The sequence below is a fragment of the Triticum dicoccoides genome, chromosome 2B (assembly GCF_002162155.2).
Source record: "Triticum dicoccoides isolate Atlit2015 ecotype Zavitan chromosome 2B, WEW_v2.0, whole genome shotgun sequence".
Lineage (NCBI taxonomy): Eukaryota > Viridiplantae > Streptophyta > Magnoliopsida > Poales > Poaceae > Triticum > Triticum dicoccoides.
In genome coordinates, this window is record NC_041383.1 from 17,639,496 (window position 1) to 17,660,349 (window position 20,854).

The window sequence follows — 20,854 nt, forward strand, 5'->3', positions numbered from 1 at the left end:
TTTTCTTATACTAATGGAGCTCATGAGATTTTCTGTTGAAGTTTTGTGTTGTGAAGTTTTCATGTTTTGGGTAAGGATTTGATGGACTTTGGAATAAGGAGTGTAAAGATCCCAAGCTTGGGGATACCCAAGGCACCCCAAGGTAAAATTCAAGGATAGCCAAAATCCTAAGCTTGGGGATGCCCCGGAAGGCATCCCATCTTTCTCTTCGTCTATCAGTAACTTTACTTGAGGCTATGTTTTTATTTACCACATGATATGTGTTTTGCTTGGAGCGTCTTGTATGATTTGAGTATTTTGTTTTAGTTTAACACAATCATCCTTGATGTACACACCATTTGGGAGAGACTGATGTCTAATACGCAACTTTATTCTTGTAGACACGTGTTGGGCCTCCAAGCGCAGAGTTTTCTAGGACAGTAGAAATTTTCCCTCAAGTGGATGACCTAAGATTTATCAATCCGTGATAGGTGTAGGATGAAGATGGTCTCTCTCAAACGACCCTACAACCAAATACAAGAAATCTCTTGTGTCCCCAACACACCCAATACAATGGCAAATTGTATAGGTGCACTAGTTAGGTGAAGAGATGGTGATAAAAGTGTAATATGGATGATAGAAATATATTTTTATAATCTGAATAAATAAAAACAGCAAGGTAGAAAATAGTAAACGGGCACACAAACGGTATTGCAATGATGAAAAATGAGGCCTAGGGTGCATACTTTCACTAGTGCAATCTCTTAACAGTGCTAACATAGTTGGATCATATAGCCATCCCTCAAAGTACGATGAAGAATCACTCCAAAGTTCCTATCTAGCGGAGAACATAAGAATAAATTGTTTGTAGGGTACGAAACCACCCCAAAGCTATTATTTCCGTTTGATCTATTCAAGAGTTCGTACTAACACAAAGCTATTTTTTCCGTTCGATCTATCCTAGAGTTCGTACTAAAATAACACCAAAGCAAATTCATATTCATAATAGTCAATCCGACACAAAGAACTTCAAAGAGTGCCCCAAGATTTCTACCAGAGAAACAAAAGACGAGAACGTGCATCAACCTCTATGCATAGATTACCCCAATGTCACCGCGGGAATCTGTGAGTTGTGTGTTGGGGAATGTAGTAATTTCAAAAAAAATCCTACGCACACGCAAGATCATGGTGATGGCATAGCAACGAGAGGGGAGAGTGTTGTCCATGTACCCTCGTAGACCGTAAGCGGAAGCGTTATGACAACGCGGTTGATGTAGTCGTACGTCTTCACGATCCGACCGATCCAAGTACCGAACGTACAGCACCTTCGAGTTCAGCACACGTTCAGCTCGATGACGATCCCCGGACTCCGATCCAGCAAAGTGTCGGGGATGAGTTCTGTCAGCACGACGGCGTGGTGATGATGATGATGCTCTACCGGCGCAGGGCTTCGCCTAAAGTCCGCGACGATATGACCGAGGTGGAATATGGTGGAGGGGGCACCGCACACGGCTAAGGAACGATACGTAGATCAACTTGTGTGTTCTGGGGTGCCCCCCTGCCCCCGTATATAAAGGAGCAAGGGGGAGGGGGCCGGCCAAGGGGAGGAGGCGCGCCCAAGGGGGAGAATCCTACTACAAGTAGGATTCCCCCCTCTTTCCTACTCCAAGTAGGAGAGGGGAAGGAAGGGAAGGAGAAGGAGAAGGAAGGAGAGGGAGGAAAAGGAGGAAAGGGGGGCCGGCCCCCTAGTCCAATTCGGTTTGGGCTAGGGGGGCTGCGCGCCCTGCCTCCTCTCTTCCACCACTTGGCCCATGAGGCCCATTGCTTCTTCCTCGTATTCCCGTAACTCCCCGGTACCCCCGAAAATACCCGAATCACTCGGAACCTTTCCGAACTCCGAATATAGTCGTCCAATATATCGATCTTTACGTCTCGACCATTTCGAGACTCCTCGTCATGTCCCCGATCTCATTCGGGACTCCGAACTCCTTCGGTACATCAAAACTCATAAACTCATAATATAACTGTCATCGAACCCTTAAGCGTGCGGACCCTACGGGTTCGAGAACTATGTAGACATGACCTAGAACTATTCTCGGTCAATAACCAATAGCGGAACCTGGATGCCCATATTGGCTCCTACATATTCTACGAAGATCTTTATCGGTCAAACCGCATAACAACATACGTTGTTCCCTTTGTCATAGGTATGTTACTTGCCCGAGATTCGATCGTCGGTATCCAATACCTAGTTCAATATCGTTACTGGCAAGTCTCTTTACTCGTTATGTAATGCATCATTCCGTAACTAACTCATTAGCTACATTGCTTGCAAGGCTTATAGTGATGTGCATTACCGAGAGGGCCCAGAGATACCTCTCCGACAATCGGAGTGACAAAACCTAATCTCGAAATACGCCAACCCAACATGTACCTTTGGGGACACCTGTAGTACTCCTTTATAAGTTACTTGTGACGTTTGGTAGCACCCAAAGTGTTCCTCCGGTAAACGGGAGTTGCATAATCTCATATTTACAGGAACATGTATAAGTCGTGAAGAAAGCAATAGCAACATACTAAACGATCAAGTGCTAGGCTAACGGAATGGGTCATGTCAATCACATCATTCTCCTAATGATGTGACCTCATTAATCAAATGACAACACATGTCTATGGTTAGGAAACATAACCATCTTTGATTAATGAGCTAGTCAAGTAGAGGCATACTAGTGACTATATGTTTGTCTATGTATTCACACATGTATCATGTTTCTGGTTAATACAATTCTAGCATGAATAATAAACCTTTATCATGAAATAAGGAAATAAATAATAACTTTATTATTGCCTCTAGGGCATATTTCCTTCAGTCTCCCACTTGCACTAGAGTCAATAATCTAGTTCACATCGTATGTGATTTAACACCAATATTCACATCTTCATGTGATTAATACCCATAGTTCACATCATCATGTGATCAACACCCAAAGGGTTTACTAGAGTCAATAATCTAGTTCACATCGCTATGTGATTAACACCCAAAAGAGTACTAAGGTATGATCATGTTTTGCTCGTGAGAGAAGCTTAGTCAACGGGTCTGTCATATTCAGAGCCGTATGTATTTTGCAAATATTCTATGTCCACAATGCTCTGCACGGAGCTACTCTAGCTAATTGCTCCCACTTTCAATATGTATCCAGATTGAGACTTAGAGTCATCTGGATTGGTGTAAAAGCTTGCATCGTTGTAACTTTTAGGACGGGCTCTTTTATCACCTCCATAATCGAGAAACATCTCCTTAGTCTTTACTAAGGATATTCTTGACCCATGTCCAGTGATCTACTATTAGATCAAAATTGTATTCCTTTGCCAAACACAGAGCAAGGTATACAATAGGTCTGGTTCACAGCATAGCATACTTTATAGAACCTATGACTGAGGCATAGGGAATGACTTTTCATTCTCTTTCTATTTTCTGCAATGGTCGGGTCTTGAGTCTTTACTCAACTTCACACCTTGTAACACAGGCAAGAACTCCTTCTTTGATTGTTCCATTTTGAACTATTTCAAAAATTTATCAAGGTATGTACTTTGTGAAAGTCCTATTAAGCGTCTTGATCTATCTCTATAGATCTTGATGCCCAATATATAAGCAGCTTCACCGAGGTCTTTCATTGAAAAACTTTTATTCAAGTATCCCTTTATGCTATCCAGAAATTCTATATCATTTCCAATTAATAATATGTCATCTACATATAATATCAGAAACGCTACAGAGCTCCCACTCACTTTCTTGTAAATACAGGCTTCTCCAAAAGTCTGTATAAAACCATATGCTTTGATCACACTATCAAAGCGTTTATTCCAACTCCAAGATGCTTGCACCAGTCCATAAATGGAACGCTGGAGTTTGCACACTTTGTTAGCACCTTTAGGATTGACAAAACCTTCTGGTTGCATCATATACAACTCTTCTTTAAGAAAACCATTAAGGAATGCAGTTTTGTTTATCCATTTGCCAAATTTCATAAAATGCGGCAATTGCTAACATGATTCAAACAGACTTAAGCATAGATATGAGTCAAAAACTCTCATCGTAGTCAACACCTTGAACTTGTCGAAAACCTTTTGCGACAATTCTAGCTTTGTAGATAGTAACACTATCAGCGTCCGTCTTCCTCTTGAAGATCCATTTAATCTCAATGTCTCGCCGATCATTGGGCAAGTCAATCAAAGTCCATACTTTGTTTTCATAGATGGATCTCATCTCAGATCTCATGGCCTCAAGCCATTTTGCGGAATCTGGGCTCACCATCGCTTCCTCATAGTTCGTAGGTTCATCATGATCAAGCAACATGACTTCCAGAATTGGATTACCGTACCACTCTGGTGCGGATCTTACTCTGGTAGACCTACGAGGTTCAGTAGAAACTTGATCTGAAGTTTCATGATCAATATCATTAGCTTCCTCACTAATTGGTGTAGTTGTCACAGGAACCGGTTCTTGTGATGAACTACTTTCCAATAAGGGAGTAGATACAGTTATCTCATTAAGTTCTACTTTCCTCCCACTCACTTCTTTCGAGAGAAACTCCTTCTCTAGAAAGGATCCGATTTTAGCAACGAAAATCTTGCCCTCGGATTTGTGATAGAAGGTGTACCCAATAGTCTCTTTTGGGTATCCTATGAAGACACATTTCTCCGATTTGGGTTCGAGCTTATCTGGTTGAAGTTTCTTCACATAAGCATCGCAGCCCCAAACTTTAAGAAACGACAACTTCGGTTTCTTGCCAAACCACAGTTCATAAGGCGTCGTCTTAACGGATTTTGATGGTGCCCTATTTAACGTGAATGCGGCCGTCTCTAAAGCATAACCCCAAAACGATAGCGGTAAATCAGTAAGAGACATCATAGATCGCACCATATCTATTAAAGTACGATTACGACGTTCGGACACACCATTTTGTTGTGGTGTTCCAGGTGGCGTGAGCTGTGAAACTATTCCACATTGTTTTAATTGAAGACCAAACTAGTAACTCAAATATTCATCTCCGCGATCAAATCGCAGAAACTTTATTTTCTTGTTATGATGATTTTTCCACTTCACTCTGAAATTCTTTGAACCTTTCAACTATTTCAAACTTATGTTTCATCAAGTAGATATACCCATATCTGCTCAAATCATCTTGTGAAGGTCAGAAAATAACGATACTTGCCACGAGCATCAACACTCATTGGATCGCATACATCGGTATGTATTATTTCCAATAAGTCAGTAGCTTGTTCCATTGTTCCGGAGAACGGAGTTTTAGTCATCTTGCCCAAAAGGCACGGTTCGCAAGCATCAAATGATTCATAACCAAGTGATTTCGAAAATCCATCTTTATGGAGTTTCTTCATGCGCTTTACACCGATATGACCCAAACGGCAGTGCCACAAACAAGTTGCACTATCATTATTAACTTTGCATCTTTTGGCATCAATATTATGAATATGTGTATCATTACGATCGAGATCCAACAAACTATTTTCATTGGGTGTATGACCATTGAAGGCTTTATTCATGTAAACAGAACAACAATTATTCTTTGACTTTAAATGAATAGCCGTATCGCAATAAACATGATCAAATCATATTCATGTTCAACGCAAACGCCAAATAACATTTATTTAGGTTTAACACTAATCCCGAAGGTATAGGGAGTGTGCGATGATGATCATATCAATCTTGGAACCACTTCCAATACACATCGTCACTTCACCCTCAACTAGTCTCTGTTTATTATGTAACTCCTGTTTCGAGTTACTAATCTTAGCAACTGAACAAGTATCAAAATACTCAGGGGCTACTATAAACACTAGTAAGGCACACATCAAACACCTGTATATCAAATATACCTTTGTTCACTTTGCCATATTTCTTATCCACCAAATATTTAGGGCATTTCCGCTTCCAGTGACCATTTCCTTTGCAGTGTAAGCACTCAGTTTCAGGCTTTGGTCCAGCTGTGGGCTTCTTCGCGGGAGTGACAAATTGCTTGTCATTCTACTTGAAGTTCCCTTTCTATCCCTTTGCCCTTTTCTTGAAACTAGTGGTCTTGTCAATCATCAACACTTGATGCTCTTTCTTGATTTCTACCTTCGTCGATTTCAACATCACGAAGAGCTCGGGAAACGTTTTCGTCATCCCTTGCACATTATAGTTCATCACAAAGTTCTACTAACTTAGTGATGGTGACTAAAGAACTCTGTCAATCACTATCTTATCTGGAAGATTAACTCCCACTTGATTCAAGCGATTGTAGTACTCAGACAATCTGAGCACATGCTCACTAGTTGAGCGATTCTCCTCCATCTTTTAGCAATAGAACTTGTTGGAGACTTCATATCTCTCAACTCTTTGCTTGAAATATTAACTTCAACTCCTGGAACATCTCATATGGTCCATGACGTTCAAAACGTCTTTGAAGTCCCGATTCTAAGCCATAAAGCGTGGTGCACAAAACTATCAAGTAGTCATCATATTGAGCTAGCCAAACGTTCATAACGTCTGCATTTGCTCCTGCAATAGGTCTGTCACCTAGCGGTGCATCAAGGACATAATTCTTCTGTGCAGCAATGAGGATAAACCTCAGATCACGGATCCAATCTGCATCATTGCTACTAACATCTTTCAACACAATTTTCTCTAGGAACATATCAAAATAAACATATGAAAGCAACAACGCAAGCTATTGATCTACAACATAATTTGCAAAATACTACCAAGACTAAGTTCATAATAAATTAAAGTTCAATTAATCATATTACTTAAGAACTCCCACTTAGACAGACATCTCTCTAGTCATCTAAGTGATCACGTGATCCAAATCAACTAAACCATGTCCGATCATCACGTGAGATGGAGTAGTTTCAATGGTGAACATCATTATGTTGATCATATCTACTATATGATTCACGCTCGACCTTTCGGTCTCCGTGTTCCGAGGCCATATCTGTATATGCTAGGCTCGTCAAGTTTAACCCGAGTATACCGTGTGTGCAACTGTTTTGCACCCGTTGTATTTGAACGTAGAGCCTATCACACCGGATCATCACGTGGTGTCTCAGCACGAAGAACTTTCGCAGCGGTGCATACTCAGGGAGAACACTTCTTGATAATTAGTGAGAGATCATCTTAAAATGCTACCGTCAATCAAAGCAAGATAAGATGCATAAAGGATAAACATCACATGCAATCAATATAAGTGATATGATATGGCCATCATCATCTTGTGCTTGTGATCTCCATCTTCGAAGCATCGTCGTGATCACCATCATCACCGGCGCGACAACATGATCTCCATGGTAGCATCATTGTCGTTACGCCATCTATTGCTTCTACGACTATCGCTACCGCTTAGAGATAAAGTAAAGCAATTACAGGGCGTTTGCATTTCATACAATAAAGCGACAACCATATGGCTCCTGCCAGTTGCCGATAACTTCGGTTACAAAACATGATCATCTCATACAATATAATATAGCATCACGTCTTGACCATATCACATCACAACATGCCCTGCAAAAACAAGTTAGACGTCCTCTACTTTGTTGTTGCAAATTTTACGTGGCTGCTACGGGCTTTAGCAAGAACCGTTCTTACCTACACATAAAAACCACAACGATAGTTCGTCAAGTTGGTGTTGTTTTAACCTTCGCAAGGACCGAGCGTAGCCACACTCGATTCAGCTAAAGTGAGAGAGACAGACAACCGCCAGCCACCTTTAAGCACGAGTGCTCGTAACGGTGAAACCAGTCTCGTGTAAGCGTACGCGTAATGTCGGTCCGGGCAGCTTCATCTCACAATACCGCCGAACCAAAGTATGACATGCTGGTAAGCAGTATGACTTGTATCGCCCACAACTCACTTGTGTTCTACTCGTGCATATAACATCAACGCATAAAACCTAGGCTCTGATACCACTGTTGGGGAACGTAGTAATTTCAAAAAATTTCCTACGCACACGCAAGATCATGGTGATGGCATAGCAACAAGAGGGGAGAGTGTTGTCCACGTACCCTCGTAGACCGTAAGCGGAAGCGTTATGACAATGCGGTTGATGTAGTCGTACGTCTTCACGATCCGACCAATCCAAGTACCGAACGTACGGCACCTCCAAGTTCAGCACACGTTCAGCTCGACGACGATCCCCGGACTCCGATCCAGCAAAGTGTCGCTGATGAGTTCCGTCAGCACGATGGCGTGGTGACGATGATGATGCTCTACCGGCGCAGGGCTTCGCCTAAACTCCGTGACGATATGACCGAGGTGGAATATGGTGGAGGGGGCACCGCACACGGCTAAGGAACGATCCGTAGATCAACTTGTGTGTTCTGGGGTGCCCCCCTGCCCCCGTATATAAAGGAGCAATGGGGAGGGGGCCGGCCAAGGGGAGGAGGCGTGCCCAAGGGGGAGAATCCTACTCCAAGTAGGATTCCCCCCTCTTTCCTAGTCCAAGTAGGAGAGGGGAAGGAAGGGAAGGAGAAGGAGAAGGAAGGAGAAGGAGGAAAAGGAGGAAAGGGGGGCCGGCCCCCTAGTCCAATTCGGTTTGGGCTAGGGGGGCCGCGCGCCCTGCCTCCTCTTTTCCACCACTTGGCCCATGAGGCCCATTGCTTCTTCCTCGTATTCTCGTAACTCCCCGGTAACCCCGAAAATACCCGAATCACTCGGAACCTTTCCGAACTCTGAATATAGTCGTCCAATATATCGATCTTTACGTCTCGACCATTTCGAGACTCCTCGTCATGTCCCCGATCTCATCCGGGACTCCGAACTCCTTCGGTACATCAAAACTCATAAACTCATAATATAACTGTCATCGAAACCTTAAGCGTGCGGACCCTACGGGTTCGAGAACTATGTAGACATGACCTAGAACTATTCTCGGTCAATAACCAATAGCGGAACCTGGATGCCCATATTGGCTCCTACATATTCTACGAAGATCTTTATCGGTCAAACCGCATAACAACATACGTTGTTCCCTTTGTCATCGGTATGTTACTTGCCCGAGATTCGATCGTCGGTATCCAATACCTAGTTCAATCTCGTTACTGGCAAGTCTCTTTACTCGTTATGTAATGTATCATTCCGTAACTAACTCATTAGCTACATTGCTTGCAAGGCTTATAGTGATGTGCATTACCGAGAGGGCCCAGAGATACCTCTCCGACAATCGGAGTGACAAAACCTAATCTCGAAATACGCCAACCCAACATGTACCTTTGGAGACACCTGTAGTACTCCTTTATAATCACCCAGTTACGTTGTGACGTTTGGTAGCACCCAAAGTGTTCATCCGGTAAACGGGAGTTGCATAATCTCATAGTTACAGGAACATGTATAAGTCATGAAGAAAGCAATAGCAACATACTAAACGATCAAGTGCTAGGCTAACGGAATGGGTCATGTCAATCACATCATTCTCCTAATGATGTGACCTCATTAATAAAATGACAACACATGTCTATGGTTAGGAAACATAACCATCTTTGATTAATGAGCTAGTCAAGTAGAGGCATACTAGTGACTATATGTTTGTCTATGTATTCACACATGTATCATGTTTCTGGTTAATACAATTCTAGCATGAATAATAAACATTTATCATGAAATAAGGAAATAAATAATAACTTTATTATTGCCTCTAGGGCATATTTCCTTCATTGTGTGCCAAAACATATATCAAGTGAATCAATACAATACCCCATTGTCACCATGAGTATTCAATTGCAAGACATATATAAAGTGTTCTCAAATCCATAAAAGTATCCAATCCGATAACAACGAAATCTCAAAGGGAAAAACTCAATTCATCACAACAAGATAGAGAGGGGAAAACACCATATGATCAGACTATATTAACAAAGCCCGTGATACATCAAGATCGTGACATCTCAAGAACATGAGAGAGAGAGAGATTAAACACATAGCTACTGGTACAAACCCTCATCCCCGAGGGTGGACTACTCCCTCCTCATCGTGGTGGCCGCCGGGATGATGAAGATGGCCACAGGTGATGATTCCCCCCTCCGGCAGGGTGCCGGAACGGTGTCTAGATTGGATCTCGTGGATACAGAGGCCTTGCGGCGGCGGAACTTCTGATCTAGGGCTACCCCAAAGGGTTTTGGAATATTTGGAATTTTATAGGATAAAGAGGCGGTCCAGGGGGTGCCCGAGATGGGCACAACCCACCTGGGCGCGCCCTGGTGGGTGCTGCCCTCCTCGAGGCACCCCCCCAGGTGCTTCCTTGGCCCACTGGTGGTCTTCCGGTCCATAAAAAATCTCCAAAAAGTTACGCGGTGTTTGGACTCCATTTGATAATGATGTCCTATGATGTAAAAGACAAGCAAACATAGCAACTGGCACTGGGCACTGGGTTAATAGGTTAGTCCCAAAAAATGATATAAAGTTTCTATAAAATGATTGTAAAACATCCAATAATGGTAATATATTAGCATGAATACTTCATAAATTATAGATACGTTGGAGACATATCGGAGACACGCATGAATCGTGATTTATTAGAATACTCTATGTGCTTCACTTATATCTTTTGAGCTAGACAATATTGCTCTAGTGCTTCACTTATATCTTTTTAGAGCACGGCGGTGGCTTTATTTTATAGAAATTGTTGAACTCTCAGGTTTCACTTATATTATTTTGAGAGACTTTTAGAACAGCATGGTAATTTTCTTTGGTTATAAAATTAGTTTTAATATGATAGGCATCCAAGATGGGTATAATAAAAACTCTCATATGAAGTGCATTTAATACTATGAGAAGTTTGATTCTTTATGATTGTTTTGAGATATGAAGATGGTAATATTAGAGTCATGCTAGTAGAGTAGCTGTGAATTTGAGAGATACTTGTGTTAAAGTTTGTGATTCCCGTAGAATGCACGTATGGTGAACCGTTATGTAATGAAGTTGGAGCATGATTTATTTATTGATTGTCTTCCTTATGAGTGGCGGTCAGGGACGAGCGATGGTATTTTCCTACCAATCTATCCCCCTAGGAGCATGCGTGTAGTACTTCGTTTCGATAACTAATAGATTTTTGAAATAAGTATGTGAGTTCTTTATGACTAATGTTGAGTCCATGGATTATATGCACTCTCACCCTTCCACCATTGCTAGCCTCTCTTGTGTCGCGCAACTTTCGCTGATACCATACACCCACCATATACCTTCCTCAAAACAGCCACCATACCTACCTATTATGGCATTTCCATATCCATTCTGAGATATATATTTTTGAACCAAACCATTCTGAGATATATTACCATGCAACTTTCCACCGTTCCATTTATTATGACACGCTCCATCATTGTCATATTGCTTTGCATGATCATGTAGTTGACATTGTATTTGTGGCAAAGCCACCGTTCATAATTTTTTCATACATGTCACTCTTGAATCATTGCACATCCCGGTACACCGCCGAAGGCATTCATATAGAGTCATATTTTGTTCTAAGTATTGAGTTGTAATTCTTGAGTTGTAAGTAAATAAAAGTGTGATGACCTTCATTATTAGAGCATTGTCCCATGTGAGGAAAGGATGATGGAGACTATGATTCGCCCATAAGTTGGGATGAGACTCCGGACAGAAAAAAAAGAGGCCATAAAAAAGAAGGTCCAAATAAAAAAATGAGAGAAAAAGAGCTAAGGGGCAATGTTACTATCCTTTTTCCACACTTGTGCTTCAAAATAGCACCATGATCTTCATGATAGAGAGTCTCCTATGTTGTCACTTTCATATACTAGTGGGAATTTTTCATTATAGAACTTGGCTTGTATATTCTAATGATGGGCTTCCTCAAAGTTCCCTAGGTCTTCGTGAGCAAGCAAGTTGGATGCACACCCACTTAGTTTCTTTTTTTAGCTTTCATACACTTATAGCTCTAGTGCATCTGTTGCATGGTAATCCCTACTCACTCACATTGATATCTATTGATGGGCATCTCCATAGCCCGTCGATACGCCTAGTTGATGTGAGACTATCTTTTCCTTTTTGTCTTCTCCACGACCACCCTTCTATTCCACCTATAGTGCTATGTCCATGGCTCACGCTCATGTATTGCGTGAAGATTGAAAAAGTTTGAGAACATCAAAAGCATGAAACAATTGCTTGGCTTGTCATCGGGGTTGTGCATGATTTAAATATTTTGTGTGATGAGGATAGAGCATAGCCAGACTATATGATGTTGTAGGGATAGCTTTCTTTGGCCATGTTATTTTGAGAAGACATGATTGCTTTGTTAGTATGCTTAAACTATTATTGTTTTTATGTCAATATTAAACTTTTGTCTTGAATCTTTCGGATCTGAACATTCATGCCATAATAAATAAAATTACATTGATAAATATGTTAGGTAGCATTCCACATCAAAAATTCTATTTTTATCATTTACCTACACGAGGATGAGCAGGAATTAAGCTTGGGGATGCTTGATACGTCTCCAACGTATCTATAATTTTTTATTGTTCCATGCTATTATATTATCTGTTTTGGATGTTTAATGGGCTTTAATATGCTATTTATATTATTTTTAGGACTAACGTATTAGCCGAGCGCCCCATGCCAGTTTCTTTTTTTTCCTATTTTAGAGTTTTGCAGAAAAGGAATACCAAACGGAGTCCGAACGGAATGAAACCTTCGCGATGATCTTTCTTGGACCGAAAGCAAACCAAAAGACTTGGAGATGAAGTCGGAGGCGCAACGAGGAAGCCACGAGGTAGGAGGGCGCGCCCAGGGGATAGGCACACCCCCCACCCTTGTGGTCCCCTCGTAGCTCCCCTGACCTAGTTCCTTCGCCTACATATACTCTTATACCCTAAAAACATCAAGAGAAGCCACTAGTGAAACCTATGGCCCCCCGGGTCTCTTTTCCATATTATTTTGCAATCTTTACTTTCCAATCTATACACCCAAAAATACCAAAAATATTTGCTTTACCGTTTATCTATCTCTATCAGATCTCACTTTTGCGAGTGAGCGTGAAGGGATTGACAACCCCTTTATCGCATTGGTTGCAAATTCTTGACTGTTTGTGCAGGTATTCGGTGACTTGGGTGGCGTCTCCTACTACATTGATACCTTTGTTCTTAAAACTGAGGGAAATACTTACGTTACTTTGCTACATCACCCTTTCCTCTTCAAGGGAAAACCAACACAAAGCTCAAGAGGTAGCAAGGGGTGTGGCGTACCGCAAAACAGGACTCCACGAGCTACTGTTCATCTCCATCGTCGACCTCCTCCAGCCTCCACGGGCTATTGTTCATCCACCGTCGACCTCCTCCAGCCTCCACCTGTGATTGTTCATCCACAGGCTCCTGTTCATCCATTCTCCACCGCTCCTCCACCGGCTACTGTTCAACCAGCCCTCTCCACGGGGTCCTATTCAACCACCCCTCCACGGGATACTGTTCATCTAGCCCTCCACCGGCTACTGTTCAACCAGCCCTTCATGGGGTCGTCATGTTCATCCAGCCCCAACCGGCTCGATCGGGACCCTGTTCATCTAGCGGCAACGGCCTCTACACCCCCACGAGGTCCTGTTCATTCAACCCCCATGGCCACCGGGAACTGTTCATCCAACCCCCAACAACGCTCATTGTTCATCAAGAGGCAGCAGGTTGAATCGGCTTCAGTTAGCAGCAGTAGTGAAGGAATCGCTCGATCGGGTTCAATTAATAGCAAGGGATCGATCGGGGTTCAGTAACGTAGCTAGTGCAATCGCTCGGGTTCAGTAGGCGAACGCCTCGCTCGGGTTCAGTTAGAGCCCAATGCCTCGCACCCACGCACGTACATGTACGAGAGAAACGCACATTGCTAGGCCCCCGACCACCCACCGTAACCGGGAACTCCCTGAAATTTTCCTCGCCCTCGCTTCTACCACGGGTTTTTCCCGTCATGGACGATCCAAAGAATGTCATGTAGCTGCGTCTCCGGCCCGCCAAGGATGAAAAGCCCATTTTCTGTCATGATTTTTTGTCATAGAAGTAGGAGCCCACCACATCTATGAACAAAAAAAATTCGTTCGGCCCAAAATGTCATGGATGTGTCTTTTTTTTGTAGTGTCTCCTTCTTGAAATGCTTGACCTCTGACATTTCTTGTGTGGAATCAACGGAGATCTTGTTGATAGATTGCTGATCGGATCAAAGCCATCTCCCCTTCCTCTTCTAGGAGGTCCACTGCATCTTGACGTGCTTGCTCTGCCTCAGCTTGAGAATAAAGTTCCACTCGGGGTGCATTATGAAGTAGATCACTCGGCAGTACAGCTTCGGCTCCATATACCATGAAGAAAGGGGTTCGGTTGGTGGATCGGTTGGGAGTTGTCCTCAATCCCCACAGAATAGACGAAAGCTCAGTCACCCAAGCTCCAGCTACGTGCTTGAGGTCGCGCATGAGTCGTGGCTTCAAACCTTGGAGGATCAGACTGTTTGCCCTTTCTATGTGGCCATTCGACTGCGGGTGCGCAACAGATGCGTAGTCCACTCGAGTCCCTTGAGAGGTGCAATACTCTTTGAACTCTTCCGAGTCAAAATTTGATCCATTGTCCATGATGATGTTGTGCGGAACTGCGAATCGGAACGTCAGCTTTCTTATGAAACTGATTGTCGTGCTCGAATCTAAACTCTTGATAGGCGTTGCCTCAGTCCATTTGGTGAACTTGTCGACTGCTACAAGGAGATGAGTGAAACCACTTCTGCTGGTCCTGAGCGGGCCAATCATGTCCAAGCCCCACATGGCAAACGGCCAGACGAGTGGAATAGTCTTCAGTGCAGATGCTGGTTTGTGAGACATGTTTTCATAGAATGGGCATCCTGTGCACTTCTCTACTATCTCCTTTGCAGCCTCATTGGCCCGTGGCCAGTAGAATCCTGCTCGGTATGCTTTGGCGGGTCCGAGAAGATGCATGGTGAGCACAGGTCCCCGAGTGGATTTCTTCCAAAATCAGTCGACCCTCTTCCGAAGAAATACATCATTGAGCCACGCGAGTGACACTCTCTATAGAGCTGCCCATCCATTACAGTGAAGGCTTTGGATCTGCGGACGATATGACGCGCTTCAACTTCATCTTTAGGAAGCTCCTTTCTGAGTATGTATGCAATGTATGGCATTGTCCGGTTGGGGGTGATCACCAGGATTTCCATAACACGATCAATTACTGCCGGCACTTCAATCTTAGTTAGATTGGTTGGACTTATCGCCTAGGGAGGTTCTTCAGTGAAAGGATCCTCTTGTACTGACGGGGAATGGAGATGCTCAAGAAACACATTACTGGGGATGGGTTCTCACTTGGAACCTATTTTTGCCAAGTCATCGGATGCTTGATTCTTGATTCGGGGAATGTGGTGAAGCTCCAATCCCTCACACTTCTTCTCCAATTTCCTCACCACGTTGTAGTATCCAGTCATGGCAGGGTTTCTGACATCCCACTCCTTCATCACTTGATTGACCACTAAATCAGAGTCGGCGTAAACCATCAGGCGACGGACGCTGAGTGAGATGGCCATACGCAACCCATATAGAAGTTCTTCGTACTCAGTTTCGTTATTGGACGAATCAAAATGAATCTGGAGGACATACTTGAGCTTGTCGCCTCTTGGGGACACCAGAACCACTCCAGCACCAGAACCATTCAACATCTTGGACCCATCAAAGAACATAGTCCAGTGTTTCGAGTGAACTTGAGCCAGTTGTTGCTGCTCAATCCACTAGGCCATGAAATCCGTGAGTGCTTGAGATTTGATCGCCTTCTTTGGTTCAAACTTGATATCCAGAGGGAGGACCTCTATTGCCACTTAGCCACTCGACGAGTTGCATCTCGATTGTTCATGATCTCAAACAATGGAGCATCGCTGACGGCTGATACCGACTGGTCTTGGAAATAATGTGCAACTTTCTTCGCAGTCAGGAAAATTCCATGGACAAGCTTCTAGTAATGTGGGTACCTCTCCTTGGATGGAGTCAAGACTTTAGAGATATAGTACACTGGGGCTAAACTTTATTGGCCTTTACCTCTTCTTCTCATTCGATTGTAAGCACTATGCTAACAACCTAACAAGTTGCCGCAATATACAAGAGTAAAGGCTCTTTGCTGATCAGAGCAGCAAGCACTGGCTGGGTGGAAAGCAGGGCTTTGAGCTCCACAAACGCTACTTCAGCTTCGGGAGTCCACTCGAACGTATCAGATTTCTTCATCAGTCAGTAAAGAGGAAGTGCCTTCTCCCCGAGACGTGAAATGAATCGACTCAATGTAGCAAGACAGCCCATAAGCTTCTGAACGTCGTGCACACGCACAGTGCGTTTCGTTCAGAAAATTGCACCAACTTTCTCAGGATTTGCATCTGTTCCCCGTTCATAAACAAGGAAATCGAGTAACTTTCCTGAATATGCATCAAGAAAAGACAAACGCTCACATCCCGCAGCCGAGTCAACTATTTGATCGATGCGAGGGAGCGGAAAATGATCTTTCGGGCAGGCCCGATTGAGATGCCTGAAGTCAATGCACATGCAGAGTGATTTATCCTTCTTTCGAACCATGAGGACATTGGCAAGCCACTCGGAGTGGTATATCTCACGGATGAACTCTGCTGCCAGGAGTCGATCCACCTCTTCGCCAATCGCCTTCCTTTTCTCTGCGGCGGACCAATGGAGATGTTCCTTGACAGGTTTGACCTTTGATTCAACATGCAAATGGTGCTCAACCAGTCCCCTGGGTACACCAGGCATGTCTGATGGTTTCCATGCAAAGATGTCCCAGTTCTCACGGAGGAACTGGATGAGCTCGGCCTCCTATTTGCTGTCGAGTGTTGTTGAAATGTGAGTTGGAGCAGCTATAGGATCATCTGGGTGAATATGAACTGGTTTAGTCTCTCCTACCTAATGAAATGCAAACTCAGAAGTGGGTTTCTTGGAGCGCAGCAAATCACTCGGATCAACGTTCCTATGATATTCCTCCATTTCAACCACTGCCATTTGCTCGTCAGCAATCTTGGACCCCTTCTAGAAACATTCTTCTGCTCTTTACCTGTTCCCAATGACCATGATCACACCTGCTTGAGGTAAACGTAACATGGTCGAGCCATGAAACGAGCATATGCTGGCCTGCCCAGCATGGCATGATAGGCACTGTGGAAATCCACCACTTCGAACGTCAACTTTTCTTTGCGGAAATTTTTTGAATCACCAAAAACTACATCTAAAGCAATCTGTCCGAGTGACTTTGCCTTCTTCCCAGGGATGACTCCGTGGAATTGCATGATGCTTTCACTGAGTTGAGACATCGAAATGTCCATTCCTTGGAGGGTCCCAGCATACAAAATGTTCAAACCACTGCCACCATCCATGAGGACCTTAGTCAGTCGGGTGCCCGTAACAACTGGGTCGACCACCACAGCTTGTCACCCGGGGTAGTAACATGAGCTGGGTGATCCAACTGACCAAAGGTGATAGGAGTCTTTGACCACTTGAGGTACGTTGTAGTTGCCGGAGCAACCATTTTCACCTCCTTGTTAATGACTTTTAGTCGACTCTTGCTTACAACGTCAGCAAAAATCACCAAGGTAGCATTGACCTTCGTGTAACCATCATCCTTCTCTTCATCTGCTTCCTTATCAGAGTCCTTCTCACTGGACGGACCCTCTCGGAACTGCTGAATCAGGAGCCTGCACTGTCGAGTGGTATGTTTGGGTAGAATAAGTTACCCTCTTCATCCTTCTTCATGTGAATGTGACACGGTAAATCTAGGACGTCCTATCCTGACTGATCTTTGACCTTCTTGGTCATCCATTGCCCCTTGGGCTTTTCCTTGAATTTTCCTTGGGTATTCACCACAGCGGCCTCTGCCTGACCTGAGGCTTCAGCTTTACGCTTCTGTTTCCGACTGGGATTTCCACCGCCAACCTCTGGGGTCGACTGTTTTCCCTTTACCATTTCTGAGTCAGTCCTCTTCTTTGCCATTGGCATAGCGAGTGGCAATTTCCATCATCCGATTCAAAGTCAAGGGTCCTAAGCGACCAAATTTTAATGTGAGCTCTCTGTACCGAATGCCTTCCTTGAAGGCACAAACAGCCTAATGCTCAAAAACATTCTCCACCGTATGGTGAAGAGTGGTCCACCGCTGGATGTAATCCCTCAGAGTTTCATTCTATTTTTGTACACAATGCTGCAGCTCAGGCAGCCCAGCGGGACACTTGCAAGTGCCCTCGAATGTCTTGATGAACAATCAGGCCAAATCTTCCCAACAGAAAATACTACCAGGGGCCAACTGATTCAACCAGGCTCTGGCTGAGCCCTAAAGCATCAGGGGCAGGTGCTTCATGGCTACCTCATCATTACCCCCACTGATATGTACTGCCACTCGGTAATCTTCCAACCAAGTGTCCGGCTTCGACTCACCAGTGAACTTGCTTACTCCTGCTACCAATCTGAAGTTGGGAGGAATTTCAGCGGCTCGGATGGCCCTGTTGAAACACTCGGGTCCAAAGACGAACGCTCTATTCCCACTCAGAAAACCTCTGTCCAAACCTTCTCTATCGGCCCTGCCTCTGTCAACTAAGCCCTAAACAAGTAATGATCTTGCATCAAACCCAGGATCTTGGGGGTCAGCTGGAACTCTCCGCTTGTCACCATGCAAGCGCCTGGCATCATATCGCCGGGGCGCGTACGATCCACCCCTCAGAGGGGGTGTAAACACTCGACGGTGGTAATCACGGTCGAATCAAGGCTCAAACGGCCCATGGCCTCTGTCCAGGTGCTGATCCTGGTGGTAACCACAGCCTTCACGTCGTAGGGGTGACCTTGGGCTCTGTGCTGAGTGATCTGCTACAACTGATCTGCTGTGAATCATGTTGCGCGACTGTGAAACAACAGAGTTCTGCTCCCCAGCCGCTTTAAGCAACGCCCGTATCTACTGTAACCCTCTGACAGCCTCAGAGCGAGACGGCTGGATTGATTCTGCTATACATGCAGCTGCTGCAACACTCTGGATCAGAGTATGGAATACCTGACAATCATCTCTGGGCTCAGTCGGGAACAACTGTCGGTGTCGTCGACTGGAACTTGGAATGTGGCCGTGGGCGCGGTCGTCGAGTGCTCGCTGAAGATTCTCCAAACGCGTACGCTCAGCCAGGGTGGCAATGCGCGCATCCTCCAAGGCTCGAGCCTCGGAGGTCTTCCCAACGATGTGGATCTGGAGAGCTTCAAAGGCCTGATCTTGCCTATGCTGCAACTCCTTCCTCTGCTCCGCCGTGAGAGCCTCGGGTAATACTCATCGTTGTCGCGTGCACGACCACCGCTGTTGCCTGTGCCATGGGGAAACCCCGACAGGCTACGATGGGAGTCGACCATCAGAACTTCCACCGCGGGGTTGTTGCTTTCGCACTCAGAAAGAGTGTCTGAATGGCCAGTCGACAGATCGAACAAGCCATACAGGGAGTCATCGGGCCCGATCACCGCGACCTAAGGAGTGGCCGACTGGAGGGCCACCGCGTGCGTCACCCACCGCTGGACCCGCGAGCGACCAGATCGCTTGCGGCGGCGAGTGGCGGGGAGCGAAGATGCCACAGGAGCTGACCGATACTGAGTCGACGGCTGCCATAGGAGGAGGACGCAGGCACTTGCGCGGAAGTGCGCCACCCCGCGGACGAGGAGCGCCTCGGCGTCGAGGGGGGCTCCTAAAGCCAGGCCGAGTCGTTGGCGATGAAGGCGAGCGCGCTGAGATGGATCTCGTGGCTGAAAGGCAAACCACCGCCGGAAACCATGTTGATGAAGGACGAAAAACTGCAACCTCACCGGAAGTCGCTAAGATGCCTACCCCATGGTTGGTGCCAACTGTCGCGGGAGTTAGTCTGACAGTAGAAGTAGGGGGTACGTGGGAGTAGAGGTCAGGCCTTAGCTATGGCGAGGTTGTTCACACACAAGTTTACAAGTTCAGGCCCCTCACGGAGAAGGTAACATCCCTACGTCTCTGGTGCCTCGGGAGGCTTTGTAGATTGAAGTGTGTAGAAGTTATATGGGGTGCGAACCCTTGTGCCAGAGGGGAGGGGTGGCTTATATAGAGTGCGCCGGCCCCTCACAGCCCTCGGTTACACAGGGGTTCAATGAGAGTTAAGTCTTGAACGTTACTGGTAAAGCCCATAATTAATGACCAAGGCTACGGAGTGAATGTCTAACCGTTGTCATTCGGGGGTGACCCTAGGTCTTCTATCTTCCAAGTGAAATAACACCAATCGAGTGGAATTGGGGTATCCGAGTGGAATGGTTTGTCAAGTTGATTGCACTTCTTGATGATTCCAGTTGGCATCTTCCTTTTAACTTTGTAGGCCTTGGCTTCTTGTATTATGTCCTTGGGAAGGGCATGTAGGTCAAGCCTAGGACCCTACCCCAGGTACGTGTCACCGCCACGGCAAGCACTTCGCCTTCATACATTGTTGCCCCAAGTTGAATGCGCAACTCATGTGGCTCCATTACGTTGCCAATTATGTCAAGACCGCTGCCAATTTCATTGAAGATGAAGATGATGATCCGTCAGCCCCAACAAAAGGAGGGCTTGACCCGGCCAACAAGGTAAAAAGACACCGAGGGAGGAGGAGGAGCGAGAAGGGATGGTAGCCAAGATGACGGAGAGGTTCAAGGTCATCATGGCGAAGGAGGAGGCGTGCGTCAAGTGCCATGACATGAAGGAGGAAAAGAAGGCCGAGAGGTTTGACAAGTTCATGAAGTTGACGGAGAATAAGACAAAACTCTAAGAGAAGAAGGTTGATCTCGCGGGTAGCTTGAGAAATGGCAAGATGTTGTCCTTGAAGATGGGGGACATG